Genomic DNA, 23,876 nt, shown 5'->3' on the forward strand with positions numbered 1-23,876 from the left:
GACATGAAACATGAGCTCTCATACGGCTGTTGGACTTCAGAAGAGGTAAAAACCTGCAGAGCTGACCCCTAACCTGCAAACTGACAGCATCAGACATGTTTGATCATAATCTATCTATCGAGCTCTGTATGCTGACTGGTGTCTTCAGGCTGAGTCTGATAGAAACCCTCTTTGTCTCTTTGTCTCTGTGTAGAAAAAAAGCTGCATCTTAAGATGGAGTTCCTGTGGTGTTTTGTCCGCTCTTGTCCACACTGAAAACACAAACAGCATAAAACAGCAGAATGACTTCTTTTCCAGCCTTTTTCAGTTGGCAGGAAACAACAAAACGCTTCACAGCAAACATCTGTTCAGAAGTGAGAAAACCCAGCTGAGCAGATCAGTGATTTCTGTGCGGCTCAGATAACATTTCATGTTAGGCTGCAGTCTGAGGTGCTGATAAAGGCTTTATTTTATGATCATGCTGTTATGCAGCTAAGTCTATATACATCCTGGTCAGTGAGGGGATTTAAACTGAAGAGGCAGGATTACTTTTACCTCTGATGAGCTCTGTTATTAAGCGGAGAAAAGCATCATTTTTATCTGGACAGAGGGATGAACGTGAGAGAAAAAGTGGCTTTAATATATTAACCTGAAATAACGTGACTGTACTCTGACAACATCACGGTCCATCTAATGCCCCCAAAACCCTGAACTCTAAACCACTGCAGGGATTTCAGTACATCTATAATGGAGGAGTGTGAGATCCTGTCAGAACTTCTATCTGTGATGAGCATCTGAAGCAGAAGATGTTTCACAGCTCAGATGGTTGAGGTCTGAAATGTAACCTGTGTGGGGACAGGCAAAGGTGTAGAAGACAAAAAGTGGAGGCTCCAGATGGTGATAGAAGATAACGACTCTGTTTCTTTCAACTGAGGCTTCAGACAGATCCCAAACTGACCTCTGACCTCAAGACTCCTGCATGATAATAACATCCATGCAACCAAAGACCTGAAGAAGTTGCACTGATCTGAAAGACAAAAGGACGGTGATGTTACCATCCATCCCCCATGATTTCAGACATTAACTCAACCACAAACTTGGACAAACTCCTTCACCACAGTAATGCCTCTACATCCTGATGAGGGACATTAAAAACAATCGTTTCTAACAATTTCTATCTAAACTATAAATGATTGGAGGGATTTTTCAACAGTGACAGTTAAGGAGTGTCATCAGGTGAATGAGATCAGCTCAGTAATGAAAACACAGTTTACACTAAATACAGTCTGTGGTTTACACAAGCCTCAGTGAAAATAAATACAATTATTATTCAGAATATCTTGGTGGTTTACATTGTTGCACAAATTTTCAACACAGTCATCATGTGCTATGAAAAGCTGAATGTCAGAAATAAACTGAAATGATGGAGAGTATTCATAAGAGCAACTGGACTTCTTTTTTGATCTTGAAGACGTTGAATTTTGATGGGACAGCAGCTTCCTCTTTGGTTTTTGTAGAGAAGTACAGTAGAACAACCGGATTTAACCGAGAACTAACCAGGCCCGACCCTGCTTAACTTCACAGGGTGATCAGATGTTGCAACAAAAGACATGCAGGTGGTAGAGAGAAGAGAAAAAGCTTAAAGCACCTGGTATTCCCGAGCGGTCTCCCATTCAATTACTAACCAGACCCAACCCTGTTTGGCTTCCGAGATCAGATGAGGTCGGGTATTTTCAGGGTGGTGTGGCCGTAAGCAACAATGTCTGTGACAAATGTGCATTATATAGTTACTGGAATCATAAAGTTCCTCTATGTAACCAGATAATTGCAGAGAAAGGCTAACTTGTAGTGGGCACATCTTCTTCCCTAACGTGATAATTCTCTCCAGCTGAAACTGAGACTCTCAGATCATTTCGTGTCTGCCAACAAAGCAGCAGCAGCTGAAGATGAGCAACTTCCTCAAGTGTCACAGGGTGATCAGACGTTGCAACAAAAGACATGCAGTTTGTAGAGAGAAGAGAAAAAGCTTACAGCACCTGGTATTCCCAAGAGGTCTCCCATTCAAGTACTAACCAGGCCCAACCCTGCTTGGCTTCCGAGATCAGATGAGGTCGGGCATATTCAGGGTGGTGTGGCCGTAAGCAACAATATCTGTGAACAATGTGCATTATATAGGTACTGAAATCATACGGTTACTCTATGTAACCAGATAATTACCGAGAAAGGCTGATATGTAGTGGGCACATCTTCATCCCTGATGTGATTATTACCTGCAGTTGAAACTGAGAATCTCAGATCACTTCGTGTCTGCCAACAAAGCAGCAGCAGCTGAAGATGACCAACTTCCTCGTGTGTCACAGGGTGATCAGACGTTTTAACAAAAGACATGCAGGTGGTAGAGAGAAGAGAAAAAGCTTACAGCACCTGGTATTCCAAAGCAGCCTCCCATCCAAGTACTAACCAGGCCCAACCCTGCTTGGCTTCCGAGATCAGACGACGTCGGGCATATTCAGGGTGGTGTGGCTGTAAGCAACAATATCTGTGAACAATGTGCATTATATAGGTACTGCAATCATACAGTTCCTCTATGTAACCAGATAATTGCAGAGAAAGGCTGATATGTAGTGGGCACATCTTCATCCCTGATGTGATTATTACCTGCAGTTGAAACTGAGACTCTCAGATCACTTCGTGTCTGCCAACAAAGTAGCAGCAGCTGAAGATGACCAACTTCCTCATGTTTCACAGGGTGATCAGACGTTGCAACAAAAGACATGCAGGTGGTAGAGAGAAGAGAAAAAGCTTACAGCATCTGGTATTCCCAACCGGTCTCCCATCCAAGTACTAACCAGGCCCAACCCTGCTTGGCTTCCGAGATCAGACGAGGTTGGGCATATTCAGGGTGGTGTGGCTGTAAGCAACAATGTCTGTCACAAATGTGCATTATATAGGTACTGGAATCATACGGTTACTCTATGTAACCAGATAATTGCCGAGAAAGGCTGATATGTAGTGGGCACATCTTCATCCCTGATGTGATTATTACCTGCAGTTGAAACTGAGACTCTCAGATCACTTCGTGTCTGCCAACAAAGCAGCAGCAGCTGAAGATGACCAACTTCCTCATGTGTCACAGGGTGATCAGACGTTGCAACAAAAGACATGCAGGTGGTAGAGAGAAGAGAAAAAGCTTACAGCACCTGGTATTCCCAAGTAGTCTCCCATCCAAGTACTAACCAGGCCCAACCCTGCTTGGCTTCTGAGATCAGACGAAGTTGGGCATGTTCAGGGTGGTGTGGCCGTAAGCAAAAATATCTGTGAACAATGTGCATTATATAGGTACTGGAATCATACGGTTCCTCTATGTAACCAGATAATTGCCGAGAAAGGCTGATGCGTATTGGGCACATCTTCTTCCCTGTCGTGAATATTCTCTCCAGCGGAAACTGAGACTCTCAGATCACTTCGTGTCTGCCAACAAAGCAGCAGCAGCTGAAGATGACCAACTTCCTCATGTGTCACAGGGTCATCAGACGTTGCAACAAAAGACATGCATGTGGTAGAGAGAAGAGAAAAAGCTTACAGCACCTGGTATTCCCAAGCGGTCTCCCATCCAAGTACTAACCAGGCCCAACCCTGCTTGGCTTCCGAGATCAGACGAGGTCGGGCATGTTCAGGGTGGTGTGGCCGTAAGCAACAATGTCTGTCACAAATGTGCATTATATCGGTACTGGAATCATACAGTTCCTCTATGTAACCAGATAATTGCCGAGAAAGGCTAACTTGTAGTGGGCACATCTTCATCCCTGATGTGATTATTACCTGCAGTTGAAACTGAGACTCTCAGATCACTTCGTGTCAGCCAACAAAGAAGCAGCAGCTGAAGATGACCTACTTCCTCATGTGTCACAGGGTGATCAGACGTTACAACAAAAGACATGCAGGTGGTAGAGAGAAGAGAAAAAGCTTACAGCACCTGGTATTCCCAAGCGGTCTCCCATCCAAGTACTAACCAGGCCCAACCCTGCTTGGCTTCCGAGATCAGACGAGGTCGGGCATGTTCAGGGTGGTGTGGCCGTAAGCAACAATGTCTGTGACAAATGTGCATTATATCGGTACTGGAATCATACAGTTCCTCTATGTAACCAGATTATTGCCAAGAAAGGCTAACTTGTAGTGGGCACATCTTCATCCCTGAAGTGATTATTACCTGCAGTTGAAACTGAGACTCTCAGATCACTTTGTGTCTGCCAACAAAGCAGCAGCTGAAGATGACCAACTTCCTCATGTGTCACAGGGTGATCAGACGTTGCAACAAAAGACATGCAGATGGTAGAGAGAAGGGAAATAGCTTACAGCACCTGGTATTCCCAAGTAGTCTCCCATCCAAGTACTAACCAGGCCCAACCCTGCTTGGCTTCCGAGATCAGATGAGGTTGGGCATGTTCAGGGTGGTGTGGCCGTAAGCAACAATATCTGTGAACAATGTGCATTATATAGGTACTGGAATCATACGGTTCCTCTATGTAACCAGATAATTGCTGAGAAAGGCTGATGCGTATTAGGCACATCTTCTTCCCTGTCGTGATTATTCTCTCGAGCGGAAACTGAGACTCTCAGATCACTTCGTGTCTGCCGACAAAGCAGCAGCAGCTGAAGATGACCAACTTCCTCATGTGTCACAGGGTCATCAGACGTTGCAACAAAAGACATGCATGTGGTAGAGAGAAGAGAAAAAGCTTACAGCACCTGGTATTCCCAAGCGGTCTCCCATCCAAGTACTAACCAGGCCCAACCCTGCTTGGCTTCCGAGATCAGACGAGGTCGGGCATGTTCAGGGTGGTGTGGCCGTAAGCAACAATGTCTGTCACAAATGTGCATTATATCGGTACTGGAATCATACAGTTCCTCTATGTAACCAGATAATTGCCGAGAAAGGCTAACTTGTAGTGGGCACATCTTCATCCCTGATGTGATTATTACCTGCAGTGGAAACTGAGACTCTCAGATCACTTTGTGTCTGCCAACAAAGCAGCAGCAGCTGAAGATGACCAACTTCCTCATGTGTCACAGGGTGATCAGACGTTGCAACAAAAGACATGCATGTGGTAGAGAGAAGAGAAAAAGCTTACAGCACCTGGTATTCCCAAGCGGTCTCCCATCCAAGTACTAAACAGGCCCAACCTTGCTTGGCTTCCGAGATCAGACGAGGTCGGGCATATTCAGGGTGGTGTGGCTGTAAGCAACAATGTCTGTCACAAATGTGCATTATATAGGTACTGGAATCATACGGTTACTCTATGTAACCAGATAATTGCCGAGAAAGGCTGACTTGTAGTGGGCACATCTTCATCCCTGATGTCATTATTACCTGCAGTTGAAACTGAGACTCTCAGATCACTTCGTGTCAGCCAACAAAGAAGCAGCAGCTGAAGATGACCTACTTCCTCATGTGTCACAGGGTGATCAGACGTTGCAACAAAAGACATGCAGGTGGTAGAGAGAAGAGAAAAAGCTTACAGCACCTGGTATTCCCAAGCGGTCTCCCATCCAAGTACTAACCAGGCCCAACCCTGCTTGGCTTCCGAGATCAGACGAGGTCGGGCATATTCAGGGTGGTGTGGCTGTAAGTAACAATGTCTGTGACAAATGTGCATTATATCGGTACTGGAATCATACAGTTCCTCTATGTAACCAGATTATTGCCAAGAAAGGCTAACTTGTAGTGGGCACATCTTCATCCCTGAAGTGATTATTACCTGCAGTTGAAACTGAGACTCTCAGATCACTTCGTGTCTGCCAACAAAGCAGCAGCTGAAGATGACCAACTTCCTCATGTGTCACAGGGTGATCAGACGTTGCAACAAAAGACATGCAGGTGGTAGAGAGAAGGGAAATAGCTTACAGCACCTGGTATTCCCAAGTAGTCTCCCATCCAAGTACTAACCAGGCCCAACCCTGCTTGGCTTCCGAGATCAGATGAGGTTGGGCATGTTCAGGGTGGTGTGGCCGTAAGCAACAATATCTGTGAACAATGTGCATTATATAGGTACTGGAATCATACGGTTCCTCTATGTAACCAGATAATTGCTGAGAAAGGCTGATGCGTATTAGGCACATCTTCTTCCCTGTCGTGATTATTCTCTCGAGCGGAAACTGAGACTCTCAGATCACTTCGTGTCTGCCGACAAAGCAGCAGCAGCTGAAGATGACCAACTTCCTCATGTGTCACAGGGTGATCAGACGTTGCAACAAAAGACATGCACGTGGTAGAGAGAAGAGAAAAAGCTTACAGCACCTGGTATTCCCAAGCTGTCTCCCATCCAAGTACTAACCAGGCCCAACCCTGCTTGGCTTCCGAGATCAGACGAGGTCGGGCATGTTCAGGGTGGTGTGGCCGTAAGCAACAATGTCTGTGACAAATGTGCATTATATCGGTACTGGAATCATACAGTTCCTCTATGTAACCACATAATTGCCGAGAAAGGCTAACTTGTAGTGGGCACATCTTCTTCCCTGATGTGATTATTATCTGCAGTTGAAACTTATAATCTCAGATTACTTCGTGTCTTCCAACAAAGCAGCAGCAGCTGAAGATGACCAACTTCCTCATGTGTCACAGGGTGATCAGACGTTGCAACAAAAGACATGCATGTGGTAGAGAGAAGAGAAAAAGCTTACAGCTCCTGGTATTCCCAAGCAGTCTCCCATCCAAGTAATAACCAGGCCCAACCCTGCTTGGCTTCCGAGATCAGACGAGGTCGGGCATGTTCAGGGTGGTGTGGCCGTAAGCAACAATGTCTGTCACAAATGTGCATTATATCGGTACTGGAATCATACAGTTCCTCTATGTAACCAGATAATTGCCGAGAAAGGCTAACTTGTAGTGGGCACATCTTCTTCCCTGATGTGATTTTTACCTGCAGTTGAAACTGAGAATCTCAGATCACTTCGTGTCTGCCAACATAGCAGCAGCAGCTGAAGATGACCAACTTCCTCATGTGTCTCATGGTGATCAGACGTTGCAACAAAAGACATGCAGGTGGTAGAGAGAAGAGAAAAAGCTTACAGCACCTGGTATTCCCAAGTAGTCTCCCATCCAAGTACTAACCAGGCCCAACCCTGCTTGGCTTCTGAGATCAGACGAGGTTGGGCATGTTCAGGGTGGTGTGGCCGTAAGCAAAAATATCTGTGAAAAATGTGCATTATATCGGTACTGGAATCATACGGTTCCTCTATGTAACCAGATAATTGCCGAGAAAGGCTGATGCGTATTGGGCACATCTTCTTCCCTGTCGTGAATATTCTCTCCAGCGGAAACTGAGACTCTCAGATCACTTCGTGTCTGCCAACAAAGCAGCAGCAGCTGAAGATGACCAACTTCCTCATGTGTCACAGGGTCATCAGACGTTGCAACAAAAGACATGCAGGTGCTAGAGAGAAGAGAAAAAGCTTACAGCACCTGGTATTCCCAAGTAGTCTCCCATCCAAGTACTAACCAGGCCCAACCCTGCTTGGCTTCCGAGATCAGACGAGGTCGGGCATGTTCAGGGTGGTTTGGCCGTAAGCGACAATGTCTGTGACAAATGTGAATTATATAGGTACTGGAATCATACAGTTCCTCTATGTATCCAGATAATTGCCAAGAAAGGCTGATATGTAGTGGGCACATCTTCATCCCTGATGTGATTATTACCTGCAGTTGAAACTGAGACTCTCAGATCACTTCGTGCCTGACAACAAAGCAGCAGCAGCTGAAGATGACCAACTTCCTCATGTGTCACAGGGTGATCAGACGTTGCAACAAAAGACATGCAGGTGGTAGAGAGAAGAGAAAAAGCTTACAGCACCTGGTATTCCCAAGCAGTCTCCCATCCAAGTACAAATCAGGCCCAACCCTGCTTGGCTTCCGAGATCAGATGAGGTTGGGCATGTTCAGGGTGGTGTGGCCGTAAGCAACAATATCTGTGAACAATGTGCATTATATAGGTACTGGAATCATACGGTTCCTCTATGTAACCAGATTATTGCCAAGAAAGGCTAACTTGTAGTGGGCACATCTTCATCCCTGAAGTGATTATTACCTGCAGTTGAAACTGAGACTCTCAGATCACTTCGTGTCTGCCAACAAAGCAGCAGCTGAAGATGACCAACTTCCTCATGTGTCACAGGGTGATCAGACGTTGCAACAAAAGACATGCAGGTGGTAGAGAGAAGAGAAAAAGCTTACAGCACCTGGTATTCCCAAGCTGTCTCCCATCCAAGTACTAACCAGGCCCAACCCTGCTTGGCTTCCGAGATCAGATGAGGTTGGGCATGTTCAGGGTGGTGTGGCCGTAAGCAACAATATCTGTGAACAATGTGCATTATATAGGTACTGGAATCATACGGTTCCTCTATGTAACCAGATAATTGCAGAGAAAGAATGATATGTATTGGGCACATCTTCATTCCTGATGTGATTATTACCTGCAGTTGAAACTGAGACTCTCAGATAACTTCGTGTCTGCCAACAAAGCAGCAGCAGCTGAAGATGACCAACTTCCTCATGTGTCACAGGGTGATCAGACGTTGCAACAAAAGACATGCAGGTGGTAGAGAGAAGGGAAATAGCTTACAGCACCTGGTATTCCCAAGTAGTCTCCCATCCAAGTACTAACCAGGCCCAACCCTGCTTGGCTTCCGAGATCAGATGAGGTTGGGCATGTTCAGGGTGGTGTGGCCGTAAGCAACAATATCTGTGAACAATGTGCATTATATAGGTACTGGAATCATACGGTTCCTCTATGTAACCAGATAATTGCTAAGAAAGGCTGATGCGTATTAGGCACATCTTCTTCCCTGTCGTGATTATTCTCTCGAGCGGAAACTGAGACTCTCAGATCACTTCGTGTCTGCCGACAAAGCAGCAGCAGCTGAAGATGACCAACTTCCTCATGTGTCACAGGGTGATCAGACGTTGCAACAAAAGACATGCACGTGGTAGAGAGAAGAGAAAAAGCTTACAGCACCTGGTATTCCCAAGCTGTCTCCCATCCAAGTACTAACCAGGCCCAACCCTGCTTGGCTTCCGAGATCAGACGAGGTCGGGCATGTTCAGGGTGGTGTGGCCGTAAGCAACAATGTCTGTGACAAATGTGCATTATATCGGTACTGGAATCATACAGTTCCTCTATGTAACCAGATAATTGCCGAGAAAGGCTAACTTGTAGTGGGCACATCTTCTTCCCTGATGTGATTATTATCTGCAGTTGAAACTTATAATCTCAGATTACTTCGTGTCTTCCAACAAAGCAGCAGCAGCTGAAGATGACCAACTTCCTCATGTGTCACAGGGTGATCAGACGTTGCAACAAAAGACATGCATGTGGTAGAGAGAAGAGAAAAAGCTTACAGCACCTGGTATTCCCAAGCGGTCTCCCATCCAAGTACTAACCAGGCCCAACCCTGCTTGGCTTCCGAGATCAGACGAGGTCGGGCATGTTCAGGGTGGTGTGGCCGTAAGCAACAATGTCTGTCACAAATGTGCATTATATCGGTACTGGAATCATACAGTTCCTCTATGTAACCAGATAATTGCCGAGAAAGGCTAACTTGTAGTAGGCACATCTTCATCCCTGATGTGATTATTACCTGCAGTTGAAACTGAGACTCTCAGATCACTTCGTGTCAGCCAACAAAGAAGCAGCAGCTGAAGATGACCTACTTCCTCATGTGTCACAGGGTGATCAGACGTTACAACAAAAGACATGCAGGTGGTAGAGAGAAGAGAAAAAGCTTACAGCACCTGGTATTCCCAAGCGGTCTCCCATCCAAGTACTAACCAGGCCCAACCCTGCTTGGCTTCCGAGATCAGACGAGGTCGGGCATGTTCAGGGTGGTGTGGCCGTAAGCAACAATGTCTGTGACAAATGTGCATTATATCGGTACTGGAATCATACAGTTCCTCTATGTAACCAGATTATTGCCAAGAAAGGCTAACTTGTAGTGGGCACATCTTCATCCCTGAAGTGATTATTACCTGCAGTTGAAACTGAGACTCTCAGATCACTTTGTGTCTGCCAACAAAGCAGCAGCTGAAGATGACCAACTTCCTCATGTGTCACAGGGTGATCAGACGTTGCAACAAAAGACATGCAGGTGGTAGAGAGAAGGGAAATAGCTTACAGCACCTGGTATTCCCAAGTAGTCTCCCATCCAAGTACTAACCAGGCCCAACCCTGCTTGGCTTCCAAGATCAGATGAGGTTGGGCATGTTCAGGGTGGTGTGGCCGTAAGCAACAATATCTGTGAACAATGTGCATTATATAGGTACTGGAATCATACGGTTCCTCTATGTAACCAGATAATTGCTGAGAAAGGCTGATGCGTATTAGGCACATCTTCTTCCCTGTCGTGATTATTCTCTCGAGCGGAAACTGAGACTCTCAGATCACTTCGTGTCTGCCGACAAAGCAGCAGCAGCTGAAGATGACCAACTTCCTCATGTGTCACAGGGTCATCAGACGTTGCAACAAAAGACATGCATGTGGTAGAGAGAAGAGAAAAAGCTTACAGCACCTGGTATTCCCAAGCGGTCTCCCATCCAAGTACTAACCAGGCCCAACCCTGCTTGGCTTCCGAGATCAGACGAGGTCGGGCATGTTCAGGGTGGTGTGGCCGTAAGCAACAATGTCTGTCACAAATGTGCATTATATCGGTACTGGAATCATACAGTTCCTCTATGTAACCAGATAATTGCCGAGAAAGGCTAACTTGTAGTGGGCACATCTTCATCCCTGATGTGATTATTACCTGCAGTTGAAACTGAGACTCTCAGATCACTTCGTGTCTGCCGACAAAGCAGCAGCAGCTGAAGATGACCAACTTCCTCATGTGTCACAGGGTGATCAGACGTTGCAACAAAAGACATGCACGTGGTAGAGAGAAGAGAAAAAGCTTACAGCACCTGGTATTCCCAAGCTGTCTCCCATCCAAGTACTAACCAGGCCCAACCCTGCTTGGCTTCCGAGATCAGACGAGGTCGGGCATGTTCAGGGTGGTGTGGCCTTAAGCAACAATGTCTGTGACAAATGTGCATTATATCGGTACTGGAATCATACAGTTCCTCTATGTAACCAGATAATTGCCGAGAAAGGCTAACTTGTAGTGGGCACATCTTCTTCCCTGATGTGATTATTATCTGCAGTTGAAACTTATAATCTCAGATTACTTCGTGTCTTCCAACAAAGCAGCAGCAGCTGAAGATGACCAACTTCCTCATGTGTCACAGGGTGATCAGACGTTGCAACAAAAGACATGCATGTGGTAGAGAGAAGAGAAAAAGCTTACAGCTCCTGGTATTCCCAAGCAGTCTCCCATCCAAGTAATAACCAGGCCCAACCCTGCTTGGCTTCCGAGATCAGACGAGGTCGGGCATGTTCAGGGTGGTGTGGCCGTAAGAAACAATGTCTGTAACAAATGTGCATTATATAGGTACTGGAATCATACAGTTCCTCTATGTAACCAGATAATTGCCGAGAAAGGCTAACTTGTAGTGGGCACATCTTCTTCCCTGATGTGATTTTTACCTGCAGTTGAAACTGAGAATCTCAGATCACTTCGTGTCTGCCAACATAGCAGCAGCAGCTGAAGATGACCAACTTCCTCATGTGTCTCATGGTGATCAGACGTTGCAACAAAAGACATGCAGGTGGTAGAGAGAAGAGAAAAAGCTTACAGCACCTGGTATTCCCAAGTAGTCTCCCATCCAAGTACTAACAGGGCCCAACCCTGCTTGGCTTCTGAGATCAGACGAGGTTGGGCATGTTCAGGGTGGTGTGGCCGTAAGCAAAAATATCTGTGAAAAATGTGCATTATATAGGTACTGGAATCATACGGTTCCTCTATGTAACCAGATAATTGCCGAGAAAGGCTGATGCGTATTGGGCACATCTTCTTCCCTGTCGTGAATATTCTCTCCAGCGGAAACTGAGACTCTCAGATCACTTCGTGTCTGCCAACAAAGCAGCAGCAGCTGAAGATGACCAACTTCCTCATGTGTCACAGGGTCATCAGACGTTGCAACAAAAGACATGCAGGTGCTAGAGAGAAGAGAAAAAGCTTACAGCACCTGGTATTCCCAAGTAGTCTCCCATCCAAGTACTAACCAGGCCCAACCCTGCTTGGCTTCCGAGATCAGACGAGGTCGGGCATGTTCAGGGTGGTTTGGCCGTAAGCGACAATGTCTGTGACAAATGTGAATTATATAGGTACTGGAATCATACAGTTCCTCTATGTATCCAGATAATTGCCAAGAAAGGCTGATATGTAGTGGGCACATCTTCATCCCTGATGTGATTATTACCTGCAGTTGAAACTGAGACTCTCAGATCACTTCGTGCCTGACAACAAAGCAGCAGCAGCTGAAGATGACCAACTTCCTCATGTGTCACAGGGTGATCAGACGTTGCAACAAAAGACATGCAGGTGGTAGAGAGAAGAGAAAAAGCTTACAGCACCTGGTATTCCCAAGCAGTCTCCCATCCAAGTACAAATCAGGCCCAACCCTGCTTGGCTTCCGAGATCAGATGAGGTTGGGCATGTTCAGGGTGGTGTGGCCGTAAGCAACAATATCTGTGAACAATGTGCATTATATAGGTACTGGAATCATACGGTTCCTCTATGTAACCAGATTATTGCCAAGAAAGGCTAACTTGTAGTGGGCACATCTTCATCCCTGAAGTGATTATTACGTGCAGTTGAAACTGAGACTCTCAGATCACTTCGTGTCTGCCAACAAAGCAGCAGCTGAAGATGACCAACTTCCTCATGTGTCACAGGGTGATCAGACGTTGCAACAAAAGACATGCAGGTGGTAGAGAGAAGAGAAAAAGCTTACAGCACCTGGTATTCCCAAGCAGTCTCCCATCCAAGTACTAACCAGGCCCAACCCTGCTTGGCTTCCGAGATCAGACAAGGTCGGGCATATTCAGGGTGGTGTGGCCGTAAGCAACAATATCTGTGAACAATGTGCATTATATAGGTACTGGAATCATATGGTTACTCTATGTAACCAGATAATTGCAGAGAAAGAATGATATGTATTGGGCACATCTTCATTCCTGATGTGATTATTACCTGCAGTTGAAACTGAGACTCTCAGATAACTTCGTGTCTGCCAACAAAGCAGCAGCAGCTGAAGATGACCAACTTCCTCATGTGTCACAGGGTGATCAGACGTTGCAACAAAAGACATGCAGGTGGTAGAGAGAAGGGAAATAGCTTACAGCACCTGGTATTCCCAAGTAGTCTCCCATCCAAGTACTAACCAGGCCCAACCCTGCTTGGCTTCCGAGATCAGATGAGGTTGGGCATGTTCAGGGTGGTGTGGCCGTAAGCAACAATATCTGTGAACAATGTGCATTATATAGGTACTGGAATCATACGGTTCCTCTATGTAACCAGATAATTGCTGAGAAAGGCTGATGCGTATTAGGCACATCTTCTTCCCTGTCGTGATTATTCTCTCGAGCGGAAACTGAGACTCTCAGATCACTTCGTGTCTGCCGACAAAGCAGCAGCAGCTGAAGATGACCAACTTCCTCATGTGTCACAGGGTGATCAGACGTTGCAACAAAAGACATGCACGTGGTAGAGAGAAGAGAAAAAGCTTACAGCACCTGGTATTCCCAAGCTGTCTCCCATCCAAGTACTAACCAGGCCCAACCCTGCTTGGCTTCCGAGATCAGACGAGGTCGGGCATGTTCAGGGTGGTGTGGCCGTAAGCAACAATGTCTGTGACAAATGTGCATTATATCGGTACTGGAATCATACAGTTCCTCTATGTAACCAGATAATTGCCGAGAAAGGCTAACTTGTAGTGGGCACATCTTCTTCCCTGATGTGATTATTATCTGCAGTTGAAACTTATAATCTCAGATTACTTCGTGTCTTCCAACAAAGCAGCAGCAGCTGAAGATGACCAACTTCCTCATGTGTCACAGGGTGATCAGACGTTGCAACAAAAGACATGCATGTGGTAGAGAGAAGAGAAAAAGCTTACAGCTCCTGGTATTCCCAAGCAGTCTCCCATCCAAGTAATAACCAGGCCCAACCCTGCTTGGCTTCCGAGATCAGACGAGGTCGGGCATGTTCAGGGTGGTGTGGCCGTAAGAAACAATGTCTGTAACAAATGTGCATTATATAGGTACTGGAATCATACAGTTCCTCTATGTAACCAGATAATTGCCGAGAAAGGCTAACTTGTAGTGGGCACATCTTCTTCCCTGATGTGATTTTTACCTGCAGTTGAAACTGAGAATCTCAGATCACTTCGTGTCTGCCAACATAGCAGCAGCAGCTGAAGATGACCAACTTCCTCATGTGTCTCATGGTGATCAGACGTTGCAACAAAAGACATGCAGGTGGTAGAGAGAAGAGAAAAAGCTTACAGCACCTGGTATTCCCAAGTAGTCTCCCATCCAAGTACTAACCAGGCCCAACCCTGCTTGGCTTCTGAGATCAGACGAGGTTGGGCATGTTCAGGGTGGTGTGGCCGTAAGCAAAAATATCTGTGAAAAATGTGCATTATATAGGTACTGGAATCATACGGTTCCTCTATGTAACCAGATAATTGCCGAGAAAGGCTGATGCGTATTGGGCACATCTTCTTCCCTGTCGTGAATATTCTCTCCAGCGGAAACTGAGACTCTCAGATCACTTCGTGTCTGCCAACAAAGCAGCAGCAGCTGAAGATGACCAACTTCCTCATGTGTCACAGGGTAATTAGACGTTGCAACAAAAGACATGCAGGTGCTAGAGAGAAGAGAAAAAGCTTACAGCACCTGGTATTCCCAAGTAGTCTCCCATCCAAGTACTAACCAGGCCCAACCCTGCTTGGCTTCCGAGATCAGACGAGGTCGGGCATGTTCAGGGTGGTTTGGCCGTAAGCGACAATGTCTGTGACAAATGTGAATTATATAGGTACTGGAATCATACAGTTCCTCTATGTATCCAGATAATTGCCAAGAAAGGCTGATATGTAGTGGGCACATCTTCATCCCTGATGTGATTATTACCTGCAGTTGAAACTGAGACTCTCAGATCACTTCGTGCCTGACAACAAAGCAGCAGCAGCTGAAGATGACCAACTTCCTCATGTGTCACAGGGTGATCAGACGTTGCAACAAAAGACATGCAGGTGGTAGAGAGAAGAGAAAAAGCTTACAGCACCTGGTATTCCCAAGCAGTCTCCCATCCAAGTACTAACCAGGCACAAACCTGCTTGGCTTCCGAGATCAGACAAGGTCGGGCATGTTCAGGGTGGTGTGGCCGTAAGCAACAATATCTGTGAACAATGTGCATTATATAGGTACTGGAATCATATTGTTACTCTATGTAACCAGATAATTGCTGAGAAAGGCTGATGCGTATTAGGCACATCTTCTTCCCTGACGTGATTATTACCTGCAGTTGAACCTGAGACTCTCAGATCACTTCGTGTCTGCCAACAAAGCAGCAGCAGCTGAAGATGACCAACTTCCTCATGTGTCACAGGGTGATCAGACGTTGCAACAAAAGACATGCAGGTGCTAGAGAGAAGAGAAAAAGCTTACAGCACCTGGTATTCCCAAGCGGTCTCCCATCCAAGTACTAACCAGGCCCAACCCAGCTTGGCTTCCGAGATCAGACGAGGTCGGGCATGTTCAGGGTGGTGTGGCCGTAAGCAACAATGTCTGTGACAAATGTGCATTATATCGGTACTGGAATCATACAGTTCCTCTATGTAACCAGATAATTGCCGAGAAAGGCTAACTTGTAGTGGGCACATCTTCATCCCTGATGTGATTATTATCTGCAGTTCAAACTGAGAATCTCAGATCACTTCGTGTCTGCCAACATAGCAGCAGCAGCTGAAGATGACCAACTTCCTCATGTGTCACATGGTGATCAGACATTGCAACAAAAGACATGCAGGTGGTAGAGAGAAGAGAAAAAGCTTACAGCACCTGGTATTCATAAGCAGTCTCCCATCCAAGTACTAACCAGGCCCAACCCTGCTTGGGTTCCGAGATCAGACGAGGTCAGGTATATTCAGGGTGGTGTGGCCGTAAGCAACAATATCTGTGAACAATGTGCATTATATAGGCACTGGATTCATACGGTTACACTATGTAACCAGATAATTCCCGAGAAAGGCTGATATGTAGTGGGCACATCTTCATCCCTGATGTGATTATTACCTGCAGTTGAAACTGAGACTCTCAGATCACTTCGTGTCTGCCAACAAAGCAGCAGCAGCTGAAGATGACCAACTTCCACATTTGTCACAGGGTGATCAGACGTTGCAACAAAAGACATGCAGGTGGTAGAGAGAAGAGAAAAAGCTTACAGCACCTGGTATTCCCAAGTAGTCTCCCATCCAAGTACTAACCAGGTCCAACCCTGCTTGGCTTCTGAGATCAGACAAGGTTGGGCATGTTCAGGGTGGTGTGGCCATAAGCAAAAATATCTGTGAACAATGTGCATTATATAGGTACTGGAATCATACGGTTCCTCTATGTAACCAGATAATTGCCGAGAAAGGCTAACTTGTAGTGGGCACATCTTCATCCCTGATGTGATTATTACCTGCAGTTGAAACTGAGACTCTCAGATCACTTCGTGTCTGCCAACAAAGCAGCAGCAGCTGAAGATGACCAACTTCCTCATGTGTCACAGGGTGATCAGACGTTGCAACAAAAGACATGCAGGTGGTAGAGAGAAGAGAAAAAGCTTACAGCACCTGGTATTCCCAAGTAGTCTCCCATCCAAGTACTAACCAGGCCCAACCCTGCTTGGCTTCCGAGATCAAACGAGGTTGGGCATGTTCAGGGTGTTGTGGCCGTAAGCAACAATATCTGTGAACAATGTGCATTATATGGGTACTGGAATCATACGGTTCCTCTATGTAACCAGATTATTGCCAAGAAAGGCTAACTTGCAGTGGGCACATCTTCATCCCTGATGTGATTATTATCTGTAGTTGAAACTGAGAATCTCAGATCACTTCGTGTCTGCCAACAAAGCAGCAGCAGCTGAAGATGACCAACTTCCTCATGTGTCACAGGGTGATCAGACGTTGCAACAAAAGACATGTAGGTGGTAGAGAGAAGAGAAAAAGCTTACAGCACCTGGTATTCCCAAGTAGTCTCCCATCCAAGTACTAACCAGGCCCAACCCTGCTTGGCTTCCGAGATCAGACGAGGTTGGGCATGTTCAGGGTATTGTGGCCGTAAGCAACAATATCTGTGAACAATGTGCATTATATAGGTACTGGAATCATACGGTTCCTCTATGTAACCAGATAATTGCCGAGAAAGGCTAACTTGCAGTGGGCACATCTTCATCCCTGATGTGATTATTATCTGTAGTTGAAACTGAGAATCTCAGATCACTTCGTGTCTGCCAACAAAGCAGCAGCAGCTGAAGATGACCAACTTCCTCATGTGTCACAGGGTGATCAGACGTTGCAACAAAAGACATGCAGGTGCTAGAGAGAAGAGAAAAAGCTTACAGCACCTGGTATTCCCAAGTAGTCTCCCACCCAAGTACTAACCAGGCCCAACCCTGCTTGGCTTCCGAGATCAGACGAGGTCGGGCATGTTCAGTGTGGTTTGGCCATAAGCGACAATGTCTGTGACAAATGTGCATTATATAGGTACTGGAATCATACAGTTCCTCTATGTAACCAGATAATTGCCGAGAAAGGCTGATATGTAGTGGGCATATCTTCATCCTTGATGTGATTACTACCTGTAGTTGAAACTGAGACTCTCAGATCACTTTTGTCTGCCAACAAAGCAGCAGTAGCTGAAGATGACCAACTTCCTCATGTGTCACAGGGTGATCAGACGTTGCAACAAAAGACATGCAGGTGGTAGAGAGAAGAGAAAAAGCTTACAGCACCTGGTATTCCCAAGCGGTCTCCCATCCAACTACTAACCAGGCCCAACCCTGCTTGGCTTCCTGGATCAGATGACGTCGGGCATGTTCAGGGTGGTGTGGCCGTAAGCAACAATGTCTGTCACAAATGTGCATTATAGAGGTACTGGAATCATACGGTTACTCTATGTAACCAGATAATTGCTGAGAAAGGCTGATGCGTATTAGGCACATCTTCTTCCCTGTCGTGATTATTCTCTCCAGCGGAAACTGAGACTCTCAGATCACTTCGTGTCTGCCGACAAAGCAGCAGCAGCTGAAGATGACCAACTTCCTCATGTGTCACAGGGTGATCAGACGTTGCAACAAAAGACATGCAGGTGGTAGAGAGAAGAGAAATAGCTTACAGCACTTGGTATTCCCAAGTAGTCTCCCATCCAAGTATTAACCAGGCCCAACCCTGCTTGGCTTCCGAGATCAGACGAAGTCGGGCATATTCAGGGTGTTGTGGCCGTAAGCAACAATATCTGTGAACAATGTGCATTATATCGGTACTGGAATCATACAGTTCCTCTATGTAACCAGATAATTGCCGAGAAAGAATGAAATGTAGTGGGCACATCTTAATCCCTGATGTGATTATTACCTGCAGTTGAAACTGAGACTCTCAGATCACTTCGTGTCTGCCAACAAAGCAGCAGCAGCTGAAGATGACCAACTTCCTCATGTGTCACAGGGTGATCAGACGTTGCAACAAAAGACATGCAGGTGGTAGAGAGAAGAGAAAAAGCTTACAGCACCTGGTATTCCCAAGCAGTCTCCCATCCAAGTACTAACCAGGCCCAAACCTGCTTGGCTTCCGAGATCAGACAAGGTCGGGCATGTTCAGGGTGGTGTGGCCGTAAGCAACAATATCTGTGAACAATGTGCATTATATAGGTACTGGAATCATATTGTTACTCTATATAACCAGATAATTGCTGAGAAAGGCTGATGCGTATTAGGCACATCTTCTTCCCTGACGTGATTATTACCTGCAGTTGAACCTGAGACTCTCAGATCACTTCGTGTCTGCCAACAAAGCAGCAGCAGCTGAAGATGACCAACTTCCTCATGTGTCACAGGGTGATCAGACGTTGCAACAAAAGACATGCAGGTGCTAGAGAGAAGAGAAAAAGCTTACAGCACCTGGTATTCCCAAGCGGTCTCCCATCCAAGTACTAACCAGGCCCAACCCTTCTTGGCTTCCGAGATCAGACGAGGTCGGGCATGTTCAGGGTGGTGTGGCCGTAAGCAACAATGTCTGTGACAAATATGCATTATATCGGTACTGGAAACATACAGTTCCTCTATGTAACCAGATGATTGACCAGAAAGGCTAACTTGTAGTGGGCACATCTTCTTCCCTGTCGTGATTATTATCTGCAGTTGAAACTGAGAATCTCAGATCACTTCGTGTCTGCCAACAAAGCAGCAGCAGCTGAAGATGACCAACTTCCTCATGTGTCACAGGGTGATCAGACGTTGCAACAAAAGACATGCAGGTGCTAGAGAGAAGAGAAAAAGCTTACAGCACCTGGTATTCCCAAGCGGTCTCCCATCCAAGTACTAACCAGGCCCAACCCTTCTTGGCTTCTGAGATCAGACGAGGTCGGGCATGTTCAGGGTGGTGTGGCCGTAAGCAACAATGTCTGTGACAAATATGCATTATATCGGTACTGGAATCATACAGTTCCTCTATGTAACCAGATGATTGACCAGAAAGGCTAACTTGTAGTGGGCACATCTTCTTCCCTGTCGTGATTATTATCTGCAGTTGAAACTGAGAATCTCAGATCACTTCGTGTCTGCCAACATAGCAGCAGCAGCTGAAGATGACCAACTTCCTCATGTGTCACAGGGTGATCAGACGTTGCAACAAAAGACATGCAGGTGGTAGAGAGAAGACAAAAAGCTTACAGCACCTGGTATTCATAAGCAGTCTCCCATCCAAGTACTAACCAGGCCCAACCCTGCTTGGCTTCCGAGATCAGACAAGGTCGGGCATGTTCAGGGTGGTGTGGCCGTAAGCAACAATGTCTGTGACAAATGTGCATTATATCGGTACTGGAATCATACAGTTCCTCTATGTAACCAGATTATTGCCGAGAAAGGCTAACTTGTAGTGGGCACATCTTCATCCCTGAAGTGATTATTACCTGCAGTTGAAACTGAGACTCTCAGATCACTTCGTGTCTGCCAACAAAGCAGCAGCAGCTGAAGATGACCAACTTCCTCATGTGTCACAGGGTGATCAGACGTTGCAACAAAAGACATGCAGGTGGTAGAGAGAAGAGAAAAAGCTTACAGCACCTGGTATTCCCAAGCAGTCTCCCATCCAAGTACTAACCAGGCCCAAACCTGCTTGGCTTCCGAGATCAGACAAGGTCGGGCATGTTCAGGGTGGTGTGGCCGTAAGCAACAATATCTGTGAACAATGTGCATTATATAGGTACTGGAATCATATTGTTACTCTATGTAACCAGATAATTGCTGAGAAAGGCTGATGCGTATTAGGCACATCTTCTTCCCTGACGTGATTATTACCTGCAGTTGAACCTGAGACTCTCAGATCACTTCGTGTCTGCCAACAAAGCAGCAGCAGCTGAAGATGACCAACTTCCTCATGTTTCACAGGGTGATCAGACGTTGCAACAAAAGACATGCAGGTGCTAGAGAGAAGAGAAAAAGCTTACAGCACCTGGTATTCCCAAGCGGTCTCCCATCCAAGTACTAACCAGGCCCAACCCTTCTTGGCTTCCGAGATCAGACGAGGTCGGGCATGTTCAGGGTGGTGTGGCCGTAAGCAACAATGTCTGTGACAAATATGCATTATATCGGTACTGGAAACATACAGTTCCTCTATGTAACCAGATGATTGACCAGAAAGGCTAACTTGTAGTGGGCACATCTTCTTCCCTGTCGTGATTATTATCTGCAGTTGAAACTGAGAATCTCAGATCACTTCGTGTCTGCCAACAAAGCAGCAGCAGCTGAAGATGACCAACTTCCTCATGTGTCACAGGGTGATCAGACGTTGCAACAAAAGACATGCAGGTGCTAGAGAGAAGAGAAAAAGCTTACAGCACCTGGTATTCCCAAGCGGTCTCCCATCCAAGTACTAACCAGGCCCAACCCTTCTTGGCTTCCGAGATCAGACGAGGTCGGGCATGTTCAGGGTGGTGTGGCCGTAAGCAACAATGTCTGTGACAAATATGCATTATATCGGTACTGGAATCATACAGTTCCTCTATGTAACCAGATGATTGACCAGAAAGGCTAACTTGTAGTGGGCACATCTTCTTCCCTGTCGTGATTATTATCTGCAGTTGAAACTGAGAATCTCAGATCACTTCGTGTCTGCCAACATAGCAGCAGCAGCTGAAGATGACCAACTTCCTCATGTGTCACAGGGTGATCAGACGTTGCAACAAAAGACATGCAGGTGGTAGAGAGAAGACAAAAAGCTTACAGCACCTGGTATTCATAAGCAGTCTCCCATCCAAGTACTAACCAGGCCCAACCCTGCTTGGCTTCCGAGATCAGACGAGGTCGGGCATGTTCAGGGTGGTGTGGCCGTAAGCAACAATGTCTGTGACAAATGTGCATTATATCGGTACTGGAATCATACAGTTCCTCTATGTAACCAGATTATTGCCGAGAAAGGCTAACTTGTAGTGGGCACATCTTCATGCCTGAAGTGATTATTACCTGCAGTTGAAACTGAGACTCTCAGATCACTTCGTGTCTGCCAACAAAGCAGCAGCAGCTGAAGATGACCAACTTCCTCATGTGTCACAGGGTGATCAGACGTTGCAACAAAAGACATGCATGTGGTAGAGAGAAGAGAAAAAGCTTACAGCACCTGGTATTCCCAAGCAGTCTCCCATCCAAGTACTAACCAGGCCCAACCTTGCTTGGCTTCCGAGATCAGACGAGGTCGGGCATATTCAGGGTGGTGTGGCTGTAAGCAACAATGTCTGTCACAAATGTGCATTATATAGGTACTGGAATCATACGGTTACTCTATGTAACCAGATAATTGCCGAGAAAGGCTGATATGTAGTGGGCACATCTTCATCCCTGATGTGATTATTACCTGCAGTTGAAACTGAGACTCTCAGATCACTTCGTGTCTGCCAACAAAGCAGCAGCAGCTGAAGATGACCAACTTCCTCATGTGTCACAGGGTGATCAGACGTTGCAACAAAAGACATGCAGGTGGTAGAGAGAAGAGAAAAAGCTTACAGCACCTGGTATTCCCAAGCGGTCTCCCATCCAAGTACTAACCAGGCCCAACCCTGCTTGGCTTCCGAGATCAGACGAGGTCGGGCATGTTCAGGGTGGTGTGGCCGTAAGCAACAATGTCTGTGACAAATGTGCATTATATCGGTACTGGAATCATACAGTTCCTCTATGTAACCAGATAATTGCCGAGAAAGGCTAACTTGTAGTGGGCACATCTTCTTCCCTGACGTGATTATTACCTGCAGTTGAAACTGAGACTCTCAGATCACTTCGTGTCTGCCAACAAAGCAGCAGCAGCTGAAGATGACCAACTTCCTCATGTGTCACATGGTGATCAAACGTTGCAAAAAAAGACATGCAGGTGGTAGAGAGAAGAGAAAAAGCTTACAGCACCTGGTATTCCCAAGTAGTCTCCCATCCAAGTACTAACCAGATCCAACCCTGCTTGGCTTCTGAGATCAGACAAGGTCGGGCATATTCAGGGTGGTGTGGCCGTAAGCAACAATATCTGTAACAAATGTGCATTATATAGGTACTGGAATCATACGGTTCCTCTATGTAACCAGATAATTGCCGAGAAAGGCTAACTTGTAGTGGGCACATCTTCATCCCTGATGTGATTATTACCTGCAGTTGAAACTGAGACTCTCAGATCACTTCGTGTCTGCCAACAAAGCAGCAGCAGCTGAAGATGACCAACTTCCTCATGTGTCACAGGGTTATCAGACGTTGCAACAAAAGACATGCAGGTGGTAGAGAGAAGAGAAAAAGCTTACAGCACCTGGTATTCCCAAGCGGTCTCCCATCCAAGTACTAACCAGGCCCAACCCTGCTTGGCTTCCGAGATCAGACGAGGTCGGGCATGTTCAGGGTGGTGTGGCCGTAAGCAACAATGTCTGTCACAAATGTGCATTATAGAGGTACTGGAATCATACGGTTACTCTATGTAACCAGATAATTGCTGAGAAAGGCTGATGCGTATTAGGCACATCTTCTTCCCTGTCGAGATTATTCTCTCCAGCGGAAACTGAGACTCTCAGATCACTTCGTGTCTGCCGACAAAGCAGCAGCAGCTGAAGATGACCAACTTCCTCATGTGTCACAGAGTGATCAGACGTTGCAACAAAAGACATGCAGGTGGTAGAGAGAAGAGAAATAGCTTACAGCACTTGGTATTCCCAAGTAGTCTCCCATCCAAGTACTAACCAGGCCCAACCCTGCTTGGCTTCCGAGATCAGACGAAGTCGGGCATATTCAGGGTGTTGTGGCCGTAAGCAACAATATCTGTGAACAATGTGCAATATATCGGTACTGGAATCATACAGTTCCTCTATGTAACCAGATAATTGCCGAGAAAGAATGAAATGTAGTGGGCACATCTTAATCCCTGATGTGATTATTACCTGCAGTTGAAACTGAGACTCTCAGATCACTTCGTGTCTGCCAACAAAGCAGCAGCAGCTGAAGATGACCAACTTCCTCATGTGTCACAGGGTGATCAGACGTTGCAACAAAAGACATGCAGGTGGTAGAGAGAAGAGAAAAAGCTTACAGCACCTGGTATTCCCAAGCAGTCTCCCATCCAAGTACTAACCAGGCCCAAACCTGCTTGGCTTCCGAGATCAGACAAGGTCGGGCATGTTCAGGGTGGTGTGGCCGTAAGCAACAATATCTGTGAACAATGTGCATTATATAGGTACTGGAAT

At 46.2% G+C, this 23,876-nt stretch overlaps 2 protein-coding genes, 30 non-coding genes and 28 pseudogenes across 32 annotated transcripts in view; 1 reads left to right on the top strand and 59 right to left on the bottom strand.

Annotated features, from left to right (window-relative positions):
• The window catches only part of LOC140291438 (uncharacterized), an 873,052-nt gene that overhangs the window by 207,554 nt on the left and 641,622 nt on the right, over positions 1–23,876 (bottom strand). The window lies entirely within an intron of this gene.
• The window catches only part of LOC140291873 (NLR family CARD domain-containing protein 3-like), a 323,587-nt gene that overhangs the window by 34,528 nt on the left and 265,183 nt on the right, over positions 1–23,876 (top strand). The gene's annotated exons all lie outside the window — the stretch shown is intronic.
• Positions 1,616–1,734, bottom strand: LOC140316133 (5S ribosomal RNA; annotated as a pseudogene).
• Positions 2,004–2,122, bottom strand: LOC140292088 (5S ribosomal RNA). Its single transcript, XR_011912514.1, has one exon. It is a non-coding gene; the product is annotated as a 5S ribosomal RNA (ribosomal RNA).
• On the bottom strand, positions 2,392–2,510 carry LOC140276918 (5S ribosomal RNA; annotated as a pseudogene).
• On the bottom strand, positions 2,780–2,898 carry LOC140308719 (5S ribosomal RNA; annotated as a pseudogene).
• On the bottom strand, positions 3,168–3,286 carry LOC140270409 (5S ribosomal RNA; annotated as a pseudogene).
• LOC140297840 (5S ribosomal RNA) lies at positions 3,556–3,674 on the bottom strand. The gene has a single exon (XR_011913540.1). It is a non-coding gene; the product is annotated as a 5S ribosomal RNA (ribosomal RNA).
• Positions 3,944–4,062, bottom strand: LOC140297852 (5S ribosomal RNA). The gene has a single exon (XR_011913551.1). It is a non-coding gene; the product is annotated as a 5S ribosomal RNA (ribosomal RNA).
• On the bottom strand, positions 4,329–4,447 carry LOC140297981 (5S ribosomal RNA). The gene has a single exon (XR_011913669.1). It is a non-coding gene; the product is annotated as a 5S ribosomal RNA (ribosomal RNA).
• On the bottom strand, positions 4,717–4,835 carry LOC140297864 (5S ribosomal RNA). Its single transcript, XR_011913562.1, has one exon. It is a non-coding gene; the product is annotated as a 5S ribosomal RNA (ribosomal RNA).
• LOC140297640 (5S ribosomal RNA) lies at positions 5,105–5,223 on the bottom strand. The gene has a single exon (XR_011913357.1). It is a non-coding gene; the product is annotated as a 5S ribosomal RNA (ribosomal RNA).
• On the bottom strand, positions 5,493–5,611 carry LOC140317567 (5S ribosomal RNA). The gene has a single exon (XR_011917777.1). It is a non-coding gene; the product is annotated as a 5S ribosomal RNA (ribosomal RNA).
• LOC140297983 (5S ribosomal RNA) lies at positions 5,878–5,996 on the bottom strand. The gene has a single exon (XR_011913670.1). It is a non-coding gene; the product is annotated as a 5S ribosomal RNA (ribosomal RNA).
• Positions 6,266–6,384, bottom strand: LOC140297914 (5S ribosomal RNA). The gene has a single exon (XR_011913608.1). It is a non-coding gene; the product is annotated as a 5S ribosomal RNA (ribosomal RNA).
• LOC140300303 (5S ribosomal RNA) lies at positions 6,654–6,772 on the bottom strand (annotated as a pseudogene).
• LOC140304499 (5S ribosomal RNA) lies at positions 7,042–7,160 on the bottom strand (annotated as a pseudogene).
• On the bottom strand, positions 7,430–7,548 carry LOC140320313 (5S ribosomal RNA). Its single transcript, XR_011918178.1, has one exon. It is a non-coding gene; the product is annotated as a 5S ribosomal RNA (ribosomal RNA).
• LOC140300042 (5S ribosomal RNA) lies at positions 7,818–7,936 on the bottom strand (annotated as a pseudogene).
• Positions 8,203–8,321, bottom strand: LOC140300237 (5S ribosomal RNA; annotated as a pseudogene).
• Positions 8,591–8,709, bottom strand: LOC140297984 (5S ribosomal RNA). Its single transcript, XR_011913671.1, has one exon. It is a non-coding gene; the product is annotated as a 5S ribosomal RNA (ribosomal RNA).
• On the bottom strand, positions 8,979–9,097 carry LOC140297916 (5S ribosomal RNA). The gene has a single exon (XR_011913609.1). It is a non-coding gene; the product is annotated as a 5S ribosomal RNA (ribosomal RNA).
• LOC140297876 (5S ribosomal RNA) lies at positions 9,367–9,485 on the bottom strand. The gene has a single exon (XR_011913573.1). It is a non-coding gene; the product is annotated as a 5S ribosomal RNA (ribosomal RNA).
• LOC140297888 (5S ribosomal RNA) lies at positions 9,755–9,873 on the bottom strand. The gene has a single exon (XR_011913584.1). It is a non-coding gene; the product is annotated as a 5S ribosomal RNA (ribosomal RNA).
• On the bottom strand, positions 10,140–10,258 carry LOC140289353 (5S ribosomal RNA). Its single transcript, XR_011912247.1, has one exon. It is a non-coding gene; the product is annotated as a 5S ribosomal RNA (ribosomal RNA).
• On the bottom strand, positions 10,528–10,646 carry LOC140297900 (5S ribosomal RNA). The gene has a single exon (XR_011913595.1). It is a non-coding gene; the product is annotated as a 5S ribosomal RNA (ribosomal RNA).
• LOC140302774 (5S ribosomal RNA) lies at positions 10,916–11,034 on the bottom strand (annotated as a pseudogene).
• On the bottom strand, positions 11,304–11,422 carry LOC140310193 (5S ribosomal RNA; annotated as a pseudogene).
• LOC140289337 (5S ribosomal RNA) lies at positions 11,692–11,810 on the bottom strand (annotated as a pseudogene).
• Positions 12,080–12,198, bottom strand: LOC140320434 (5S ribosomal RNA). The gene has a single exon (XR_011918289.1). It is a non-coding gene; the product is annotated as a 5S ribosomal RNA (ribosomal RNA).
• Positions 12,468–12,586, bottom strand: LOC140300043 (5S ribosomal RNA; annotated as a pseudogene).
• LOC140298006 (5S ribosomal RNA) lies at positions 12,853–12,971 on the bottom strand. The gene has a single exon (XR_011913691.1). It is a non-coding gene; the product is annotated as a 5S ribosomal RNA (ribosomal RNA).
• LOC140297985 (5S ribosomal RNA) lies at positions 13,241–13,359 on the bottom strand. The gene has a single exon (XR_011913672.1). It is a non-coding gene; the product is annotated as a 5S ribosomal RNA (ribosomal RNA).
• Positions 13,629–13,747, bottom strand: LOC140297917 (5S ribosomal RNA). The gene has a single exon (XR_011913610.1). It is a non-coding gene; the product is annotated as a 5S ribosomal RNA (ribosomal RNA).
• On the bottom strand, positions 14,017–14,135 carry LOC140310199 (5S ribosomal RNA; annotated as a pseudogene).
• On the bottom strand, positions 14,405–14,523 carry LOC140304521 (5S ribosomal RNA; annotated as a pseudogene).
• LOC140320556 (5S ribosomal RNA) lies at positions 14,793–14,911 on the bottom strand. The gene has a single exon (XR_011918397.1). It is a non-coding gene; the product is annotated as a 5S ribosomal RNA (ribosomal RNA).
• Positions 15,181–15,299, bottom strand: LOC140284839 (5S ribosomal RNA; annotated as a pseudogene).
• LOC140267602 (5S ribosomal RNA) lies at positions 15,569–15,687 on the bottom strand. Its single transcript, XR_011907221.1, has one exon. It is a non-coding gene; the product is annotated as a 5S ribosomal RNA (ribosomal RNA).
• On the bottom strand, positions 15,957–16,075 carry LOC140298711 (5S ribosomal RNA; annotated as a pseudogene).
• Positions 16,345–16,463, bottom strand: LOC140291338 (5S ribosomal RNA; annotated as a pseudogene).
• On the bottom strand, positions 16,733–16,851 carry LOC140318430 (5S ribosomal RNA; annotated as a pseudogene).
• On the bottom strand, positions 17,121–17,239 carry LOC140278088 (5S ribosomal RNA; annotated as a pseudogene).
• On the bottom strand, positions 17,509–17,627 carry LOC140299212 (5S ribosomal RNA; annotated as a pseudogene).
• On the bottom strand, positions 17,896–18,014 carry LOC140289348 (5S ribosomal RNA; annotated as a pseudogene).
• Positions 18,284–18,402, bottom strand: LOC140290807 (5S ribosomal RNA; annotated as a pseudogene).
• Positions 18,672–18,790, bottom strand: LOC140299652 (5S ribosomal RNA; annotated as a pseudogene).
• LOC140291344 (5S ribosomal RNA) lies at positions 19,060–19,178 on the bottom strand. The gene has a single exon (XR_011912444.1). It is a non-coding gene; the product is annotated as a 5S ribosomal RNA (ribosomal RNA).
• On the bottom strand, positions 19,448–19,566 carry LOC140299060 (5S ribosomal RNA). Its single transcript, XR_011914644.1, has one exon. It is a non-coding gene; the product is annotated as a 5S ribosomal RNA (ribosomal RNA).
• LOC140301445 (5S ribosomal RNA) lies at positions 19,836–19,954 on the bottom strand (annotated as a pseudogene).
• On the bottom strand, positions 20,224–20,342 carry LOC140299674 (5S ribosomal RNA; annotated as a pseudogene).
• Positions 20,612–20,730, bottom strand: LOC140291355 (5S ribosomal RNA). The gene has a single exon (XR_011912445.1). It is a non-coding gene; the product is annotated as a 5S ribosomal RNA (ribosomal RNA).
• LOC140291367 (5S ribosomal RNA) lies at positions 21,000–21,118 on the bottom strand. Its single transcript, XR_011912446.1, has one exon. It is a non-coding gene; the product is annotated as a 5S ribosomal RNA (ribosomal RNA).
• On the bottom strand, positions 21,388–21,506 carry LOC140298470 (5S ribosomal RNA). The gene has a single exon (XR_011914114.1). It is a non-coding gene; the product is annotated as a 5S ribosomal RNA (ribosomal RNA).
• Positions 21,776–21,894, bottom strand: LOC140297994 (5S ribosomal RNA). The gene has a single exon (XR_011913680.1). It is a non-coding gene; the product is annotated as a 5S ribosomal RNA (ribosomal RNA).
• On the bottom strand, positions 22,164–22,282 carry LOC140297912 (5S ribosomal RNA). Its single transcript, XR_011913606.1, has one exon. It is a non-coding gene; the product is annotated as a 5S ribosomal RNA (ribosomal RNA).
• Positions 22,552–22,670, bottom strand: LOC140280113 (5S ribosomal RNA; annotated as a pseudogene).
• Positions 22,940–23,058, bottom strand: LOC140297924 (5S ribosomal RNA). Its single transcript, XR_011913617.1, has one exon. It is a non-coding gene; the product is annotated as a 5S ribosomal RNA (ribosomal RNA).
• Positions 23,328–23,446, bottom strand: LOC140271313 (5S ribosomal RNA; annotated as a pseudogene).
• Positions 23,716–23,834, bottom strand: LOC140299685 (5S ribosomal RNA; annotated as a pseudogene).

This window comes from Leuresthes tenuis, unplaced genomic scaffold, assembly GCF_036924035.1.
Source record: "Leuresthes tenuis unplaced genomic scaffold, fLeuTen1.0.hap1 SCAF_1, whole genome shotgun sequence".
Lineage (NCBI taxonomy): Eukaryota > Metazoa > Chordata > Actinopteri > Atheriniformes > Atherinopsidae > Leuresthes > Leuresthes tenuis.